The sequence below is a fragment of the Petaurus breviceps genome, unplaced genomic scaffold (genome assembly GCF_028583685.1).
Source record: "Petaurus breviceps papuanus isolate PSGF00001 unplaced genomic scaffold, PetGlider_PUasm1.0 187, whole genome shotgun sequence".
Taxonomy (NCBI): domain Eukaryota; kingdom Metazoa; phylum Chordata; class Mammalia; order Diprotodontia; family Petauridae; genus Petaurus; species Petaurus breviceps.
This window is the reverse complement of record NW_027185799.1, coordinates 17,589,924-17,599,323: the sequence shown is the minus strand read 5'-3', so window position 1 is coordinate 17,599,323 and position 9,400 is coordinate 17,589,924.

Genomic DNA, 9,400 nt, shown 5'->3' with positions numbered 1-9,400 from the left:
CACACACACACACACACACACACACACACACACACACACACACACACCCCACAAGTATCTCTGATACTCTGAGGAGGTTCAAGGAGATTCTTTCCTGTGCCATCAGTTTAAGCCCCAGTTGAATATGTGCCCTCCATTTTAAGGTACCCTGGGTCCATTTAAACCCTTAACTTGGGACTCCCTTTTTCCAAAGATATTTACTTCAGAAATATTGCACAAACAAATAAACATTTTTCCAACACTTTGGGAATGTTTTCTCCAAACCATCTTTGTCTATGGGGAGGGAAGCTCAAAGTCTCATAGTTTAACTCAATTCCTACATGAATGAATGAAGCATTTATTAAGCATTTACTGTATATAAAGTACTATGCTAAGGGTTGGGAATACAAATGGAAAAGCAAGATAGTCCCGTCCCTAGTCTCAAGGAGCTCACATTCTGCTCGGAGATAAAATACATACGGAAGGATGGTACTGCAAATCAAATGGAAAGGTTCCATGGTCCTTCGGGTATAATGGCAAAGCAAAGAGTAAAGCCTCTCCTCTGTTACTTCCACTGAAAAATCCTAAGAGTTTCTGATTTTGAAGCATTTTACAAGGTGAAGGACTTTGGTGCTGAGAACTTTTTTTTTTCCCCTGGGTCTCTAACAAATGTGGAGATGCACTTGCAGAAAAAGTTGTTAAGCTCTGTCTCCAAAGGGGTTGCTGGATGGTGGCTTTGGATATGAAAAGCATTGATATTCCAGAGATTCTTGGGCTCAGGGTACACAGCATTACTCCCAACAAATTCAAGTCAAAAGCCTAGCTAAACTAACATTTCCCAACATTTGCTCTACTGGACTTCATTGCTGAGCTGGTGGCAATACTGCCATACTACAACACCTGCTCTGAGGGAGAGTCCTTCACCTTCATACATAAATGAAAGAAAAACTCCTTACCAGTTGCTCAGTTAGTTTTAAAGAGACTGACAGTTTTGTCTATGTAGCCCACAAAAAGAGTTGCTCTCAACCACATGGCATGACAATTCAAAACATCCCATCCACACAGGCCCCTCTTTTCCACTTTCCCAGAAGAAAGTCCTCCAGCATCTTCCATGTGGGTGATGCCGTCTTAAATAGTCTAAGAATGCACCAAACCCCCTATTATACAAGAATTTGTTTCTATTCCTAGAGTTCCTTCTAACATAGGACTAAGAGCAAGTATAGACTATAGAGGTCATTTAGTTCAATCCTTTCATTTTATAACTAAGAATATTGAGGCTCAGAAAGGTGAAGTGATTTGTCTGAGGTCACACAAGTATTAAAGAGCAGAGCTGGAATGTGAATCCAGGTTTTCCTGCTCCAAAGCCAGAGCACTATCCACTATGACATACTGCTTGAATCAAAACCTCTAGCAAGCAATCAGGGTTGTTCCTTTGTATACATTTCTCTGCAAACCAGATTATCTGTTGCAGTGTTCCAAAAGAGCTGCATCTTTTTTTCCCATCAAAAAAAAAGAAAGAAAAAACACAACTAAATGATAAGCATGATAGAATGGTATTCAGAGTATTTATAAATCCCACTCTCTTCCCAGAACTAAAGTATTGGTTTAAATTGATATCTACTCAGCTTTCTTTCCAAAATGTCTCCATTTGAGATAACTAATATTTTACAAAAAGTTTCAACTCCAGGAGATTTGAGGAGTTCTATCATAGCCCTGACTGATAGACATATAACATGATTTTTGGTGGGAAGAGGGAAAAAAAAACCTAATATAGCTCATCTTTTTGTATGCAAATAAGATAATAAAATGCAATAAATCGATAGGCAAAATTTCATCAATTTAAAGAAGGAAGCTATTCTAAAAAAAATTAAACAGTGCTCCAGTGTCCTTTCATTGAGTATGACCTATATAGGGGAAAGTATTCTTATTTGTTTGTTAATGAGAGTCTCTAATTAAAGAAAGACTCAGGGCTCTATAGCAGATTAAAGTAAATTTATTTATTCAACAAGTATTTATTTAGCATGATACCATGGTTGAGTATCTTGGATGCTGAAACATGTTTCAATGCTTCCCACAAGGAGTTAAATTTCATGTAGTCTCTGAGGATCATAGAATAGCTGAAGGGGACCTTAGAAGTCATCTATTCCAATCTCTTCATTTTGAAGATGAAACCCCAGTCTCAGATAGGTCAAGTGACTGGCCTAAGATCATATGTACTAAATAACAGAGCTAGAATTTGAATCCAGGTTCTCTGGCCCAAATCCAGCAATTTTTCCTCTACACTATGTTTCTAAAATTTTGATAAAAGGCCTGGGGGGAGAAGCATTTCAGGTGGAGGAAATGACAACAGTAAAGCTTCAAGAAGACAGGAAAGATAAGGTACATTTTTAGAGAATCCAGGAAAAGGGAGATAATCTCTACTATTCCCTTTAGTTCTAAATCCCATAGGCTAAGACACATATAAGGGATGCATTAAATAATTCAATTTAATTCAACAAACATTTATTATGTTTAAAGTCCTGTGCTTTACTAGCCATTCTGGGAGATATACAGGCTAAAAGGAGGCAGCATGGCATAATAGGAACAATAATGGTTCTAGAATCCAGTATCTCAGTTTACATCCTACTCCTGATATTTACACCTTATTTGAAATTCATTAAGTCATCTAATCTCACTGGGCCTCAATTTCCTCATCTACAAAATTAAGTAGGAAAGAGAAGGTAATTAAAAAAAAATCTTATTCATGTCTTTTCCTCTTACATTGTCTACATTTTCCCCTATATCTATCATTCCCCTAGTATTAAAAAAAATAAAATATGATATCATATAGAGTACTCCAAATCCATGGAGCCTCCCTTCAGCAAAGGAGAGGAGGGATGTATCTCCTCATATCTCTAAAAAAAAAGCTTGATCTTTGTAATTTCATAATATTCAGTTTCAATTATTTTCTGGTGATTGTTCTTCCCATTTATATTGTTGTAGTTATCATTTGTATTATTTTCCTGACTGTACCTCCTTCGCTTGGTATCAATTTATATAAGCCTTCCTATTTTATATAAGACTTCCCAATTTATATGACTTGCCTCTGTAGACACCAGATTTCTTGTTCCTTACAGAACTATGATATTTCGTTTCATCATGTACCATAATTCATTTAGCCCCAATCGATGGCTATCCATTTGTTTCCAGTTCTTTACTATGATAAAAATGTTGTCATAAATATTTTGGTATATATAGACCTGCTCTTTTTGCTGATGACTTTCTTGGAGTATTATTTGTATAATCCTAAATTGTTTCGCAGAACTGTTTACAGACATACATAACACACATTCATAGCTCCATTAATCATCACATTGTTGTTCCTGTTTGTTTTTTTCACAACCTCTCCAACATTAGCTATTCCATCTTTTGTCATCTCTGTTAATTTGCTACAGGAGGTCTAACCTCAGGGTTATTTTGATTTGCATTTCTTTTTCAATGAATTCTATTCCTCCTCATGTTAAGGTAACAAAAGGGGGAAATACTCTGACCATTTTTTGTTTGTTTGTATGTTTGCTTTTGAAGCACTGGATTAATATATCTTTATACTGCTCCATTCCCCCAATGCCTCAAAGGAGAGACGGGATAAACCATTAAAAGCAAATGGAAATTGTGCATATGTATACTTGTTGAATTATATAGAGCCCTGGGGTTCAATTCAGTGATACTCTGGTATGAGTTTTACAGATGTATTAGTGAACTAGTTTGGCCAGTTTAAAAAAAAAAAAAGCTCCCAATAGATAAAATATCCTAAATAACTTTCAGTTTTCAGAGGAATAGAAAGGAGTTATGAATACTAAGGATATGATCTGATTGAATAGAAATCTAGTAGCCAAAATTTGAAGTGATCTAAGAGATCAACTTGTCTAGATGTTGGCCTTTGTGCATCATTCTTAGCAAGCCTAGAGACCCCCTTCACAGAATCATGCTTAGCTTTTTTTAAATTCATAATTGATGAAAATGCCAAACTTAAATTTTAGATAGTGATTAAAGAAAAAAAAAGTAATTTTTCCCATCCAAATTCATGGCCTCCTGACATCTAGCCACAAAACCCCTTGGAGTGACCATGGAATCTAAATTAGGAAGGCCTAATTTAGTCTAATCTTTATTACCCAAAACATGAATTCTCCCTGCAATAACCTCAACAAAGTTATCAGGCATTGCATATCTATTCTGAAATTCCTGGAAATTAGGTTAAAAATTAAATTCAGTTAGACTTTGTCTACCCAGAGGCATTTCTATATGCCTGAAATAAACTAAAATTGGTACTTAAAAGTTTATAGTCCTCCATATACTTAATACTAGATTCAAAGAAAATTTGTGAGTTTATCAGCATAAGTAACTTCTTTAATGTCTTTGAGGCATAGGCTTAGTTTTGGCATCATTGGGTCAGAAGATACGTATATAGTCCAGGGTAGTAACTTTGGACACCGTTCAAAAATGCCTTCCAGAATGTCTAGAACAATGTAAAACTCCAGTTAATGTGTCTTTCCCCACAACCCCTCTGACATTAGTCATTTTCCTTTTTTTGTCAACTTTGCCAATCTGACGGGTGTGAGGGAAAAATTCAGAGTTGCTTTAATTTGCATTTTTCTAATTATCAGTCATTTGGAGTATATTTTCATATAGCTGTTAATAGCTCGGATAGGTTCCTTTGAAAACTGCCTGTTATATCATTTGTCAATTTATCTCTTTGGGAGTGATTCTTATTTTTATGAATCTGAATCAGTTCTTTATATAGCTTGGAAATGAAGTCCTCATTGCTCCATATACATTATTCCAGGCTCTCATATGCAATGCAATGAAAAATAATTTCCGGAGGAAGAAGAGAGCACTGGATGCTGGGAGGGGAGGGAATAAGGAAAAGCCTCAAAGAAGAGATGCAACCTGAGAAGTAAAGTGGTGGGAGGTGAATTGCTATGTATGAACAGCTAATAAGAACAATAATAATAATAATAACTGATATTTGTTTGTTTGAAGGTTTGCAAAGTAATTTCCATATGTTAACCTATTTAAATATTGTTAGTTTATAGAAGCAACCTGGGATAAGAGAAGTTTGGGCAAGTCACTTGACCTCTATTTGCATGAAGAAATTCTCTTTGATTTATCTAGAAAAAGCCATAGAGGGAATCCCCATATTAGAAGTTACTTATTGGGGGGTGGCCAGGTAGCACAGCGAGTAAGAGCACCAGCTCCAGTGTCGGGATGACCTGGGGATTGAATTCCAGGCTCAGACGCTTAGCACCCACCCAGAAACACCTGGCCATGTAACCTGAGCAAATTACTTAACCCCGATTGCTTAGGGGTGGCCAGGTGGCTCAGTGAGTAAGAACACCGGCTCCAGTGATGGGATGACCTGGGGATCAAATCTGGGCTCAGATACTTAGCACCACACCCAGAAATAACTGGCCGTGTAACCTTGAGCAAGTTACTTAACCCCGATTGCTTTAAAAAAAAAAAAAAAAGAAGTTACTTATTGGGGCAGCTAGGTGGTGCAGTGAATACGGCACTGGCCCTGGAGTCAGAAGGAGTTCAAATCCGGCCTCAGACACTTGACACACTTACTAGCCATGTGAGCTTGGACTATTGGGACATTCTGGAAGGCATTTTGGAATGGTGTCCAAAGTTACTACCCTGAACTATATACGTATATTCTGACCTGAAGATGCCAAAACTAAGCCTATGCCTCAAAGACATTAAAGAATGAGGAAAGAACAAATTGTAAAAAAAAAAAAAATTATTACTAGCAATTCTTCTTTTGTGGTGGTAACTAGAAATTAAGAGACTGCCTATCTACTGGAGAATGGCTAAAAAAAGATGGCATATAAAAGTAATACTGAATGAAGTAGGCAGAACCAGGCAAACAATTTATACAACAACACCATAAAGAAAAACAATGTTGAAAGATTTTAAAACTCTGATCAAAACCATGACCAAATATAGTTTCAGAAAAGTAATAATGAAATATGCTGCCCACTTCATGACAGAGATATGAAACTGAGAGTTTAGAATGGGATGTTTGTTGTTGTTCAGCCATTTTCTAGTCAGGTCTGACTCTTTGTTACCCAATATGGGGTTTTCCTGGCAAAGGTACTAGAGTGGTTTGCCATTTCCTTGTTCTGTTCCTTTTACATATGAGGAAACCAGGTTTAAGTGACCACCCAGGTCACACAGTTAATAAGTGTCTGAGGCCAGATTTGAACTCAGGAAGATGAGTCTTCCTGACTCTAGGCCCAGCATTCTTTCCTCTGCTGCCCAGATTGGGATATAGATATAGATTAGATAGAGATAGAGATATTTGCTTTTTGGAGGGCAATTGGGGTTAAGTGGCTTGCCCAAAGTCACATAGCTAGTAAGTGTGTCAAGTATCTGAGGCCGAATTTGAACTCAGGTCCTCCTGACTCCAGGGCTGGTTCTCTATTCACTGTGCCACCTAGCTGCCTCCTAAGGGATATATATTTCTTTAATGTGGTCAATGCTGGAATTTATTGTGTTTGACTATGCATATTTGTTACAAGGATTTTGATTTTTAACAATTTTAGATGCAGTAGGTAGGAGGAAGAAAGAATAGATTTTTGTTAATTTTTTTTACATGGTTTTTCCCTTTTAGAATGTGAGCTCCTTGAGGGCAGGGACTGTCTTATGCCTGTCTTTGTACCCTCATTGCTTAGCACAATGCCTGGCAAACAGTATGAACTTAATAAATGTATATTAGATCTCACTGAATTGAAAAAAAATAATGAATTAATTTTTTTTAAAAGAATATAAGCTCATTGAAGACAAGTGCTTTTGCTTTTCTGTTTGTATCCCTGGAACTCAACGCAGTGTTTCCTACATACTGAGGCCTTAATAAATGCTTTTTTCATTCATGTATTTTTTTTTTTAATGGATAGAAAGTCCACCTTGGAATCAGGAAGACCTGAGTTCAAGTCTCATATTTAACACGTACTAGAGTGCCTCTGTAGTTAAGTTACTTAACCTCTCTCTTCTATATTTTACCACTGGACCCAGATGGCTCTGGAGGAGAAAGTGAGCCTGGTAACTTTTGCACAGCCCTCCCTCACTTAAATCCAATTCATTTGCATGTCATGGCATTACCTTCTTGATATCATGGTCTTCTTCAAACACAAAGGACAAACAACAATAGTCCCTGATAATTATCTAAGAACACAGTAGCAAAACCAGCTGGAAATCTCTCCTGGTTTGTGTGACTGTTGGGCAAGTCACTTAATCTTCTAAATGCCCCAGGAAATTCTTAAGAACTCTAGTTGCAGCTAGCTAATAGCAAGCATCTGGATAGTTCCTATTATGTGTCAGATACTATGCTAAGAGCTTTACAAATTTTATGCCATTTAATCCTCACAGCAATCCTGGGAGGTGGGTGATATTATTCCCATTTTAGAGTTGAAATTGAAACAAAGGTGAAGTGACTGGCCCAAGGCCACAAAGCCGGTAAGTGTGAGGTCACATTTTAACTCAGGTCTCACTGACTCCAAGCCCAGGGTTCTATTCACTGTGCCACCTAGCTGCCTTCTTTTAAGATAATTGTTGATCCACATTGGTAAGAGTTTCTCTATAACAATGAAATCATCTGCCCTGGCTAAAACCAAAAGCATATACTTTTTATTGATCTACTTGTAAGGATATTATTGTTGTCCCCACCATCACCAACTACCACTGTCATCACAATAGTATGCAAATTCCTTGAAGACCGGGACTGTTTAATTTTTGCCTTTTGTACTCCCAGGATCCAGCCCAAAATAGTAAGGACTTCATACATGTTCATTACAATTCACTGTATCATGTTATGTTGTATTGTTTTTCACTTTGGAATGTGAAATTTTCATTAGACTGGACAGAGAAAGTAAAAGACAGGAATGTGAATATTCCCTCTCTTCTCCAGATATGTTAAATAAGGGGCCTATTTCTTAGAACTCCTTTAATGAGATTACCATTCAGGATGTCTGGAGGGGTGATTTATACATTCCGGGAAGTGACAAAAATATGTTTCCTGTAGCTTCCTAAAGACAGTGACTGAGAAACAAAACCATCACATTAGATTTGCCAAAGAGGTGTAACAAGATACAGTCCCATTGTTACACAAGCTATCAGAAATCTAACCATAAATCAGGTTTGTTCAGTGTAACACACTATGAGCCTTTGCGTGACAAAAAGTGTGTGCATAGGGTGAAATGAGCTACAAGTCAGAGATTCTGCACAAATAAGAAAACCCTTCTGCCCATATAAACAGCAACACAATGGTTATAGGATCACAGAAACAGAGCTAGAAGGGACAGTAAAGAATATCTAGTCCATTTTACAGATGAGAAAACTGAGGTTCAGAAAGGTCAAACAACTTATCAGTGGCCACACAGAGATTTGACTTACATGCAAATCTTTCAAAATCTGACAATATCTACTACATTATACAGCCTTTAATGTAAACCACCATTTGAATATATAACCTTTCTCAATAAACTGGATGTCACAGGGAGGTAGATAGTGAGAAATCATTCCCAAAATGGTTAAAAATCTAAACAGACAAAAAAGGTGGTCTGAATCCTTCAGATAAAATAAAAAAAGCTTGAGAATCTGCTAATTACAACCATATAAATGGCTATTTCAATCTCTTTCTTCAGGAATATTCAATCTTCTTCAAATGAAATTTTGAAAGAAAGAACTGAGGTTTAAAGAAAAAAGTCAGAATCAAGGAATTTCTTCTTTTTAGTACATTGATTTATTGAATGTAAATTTTAAAAAGCACTTAATACTTAATAAGCATTACTTGTAATACTTAATAAGTCAAGGATCCATTTCCTCATTCTGTTCAGATACTGCAGCTGAATCAGATGATTCAGCTTAACCTATCAGCTTAAGCTCTTTATATAACTGAGCCAACTGAAAACTAATTCTATTTTTGCCCTTTTAAGGGACTGTTTCCCAGTGGCTTCTTACTTTGAGCCCTTACAGGCCACTGATGATTTCTTTCTTTTTTTTTAAAAAAAGCTTTATTAACTTCTGATTTATATCATTCATTTCTGCCAGATTTTGAGTTACAAATTGTCTCCCCATTTTTCCCCTACCCACCACCCCAAAATAGCAGTCCCACAGGATATCCCCTCCTCCAATCTGCTCTCTCCCATATTTTCTCCCATACCCCTTTCGACTTTTCCAGTGAATCTCTATGCCTCAGTGCCTGTATACCGTGTTTCCCCGATAATAAGACCTATCCCGAAAATAAACCCTCCCCTTACTGTGTAAGATTCCTCTAAAATAAGCCCTCCCCCGAAAATAAGCCCTATTGAGATCTCTACTGTAGTGAAGGTGATCCCCTGCGCTACACGCTACATTATGGTACCCTCTGTATGCACCGTCCCCCCCC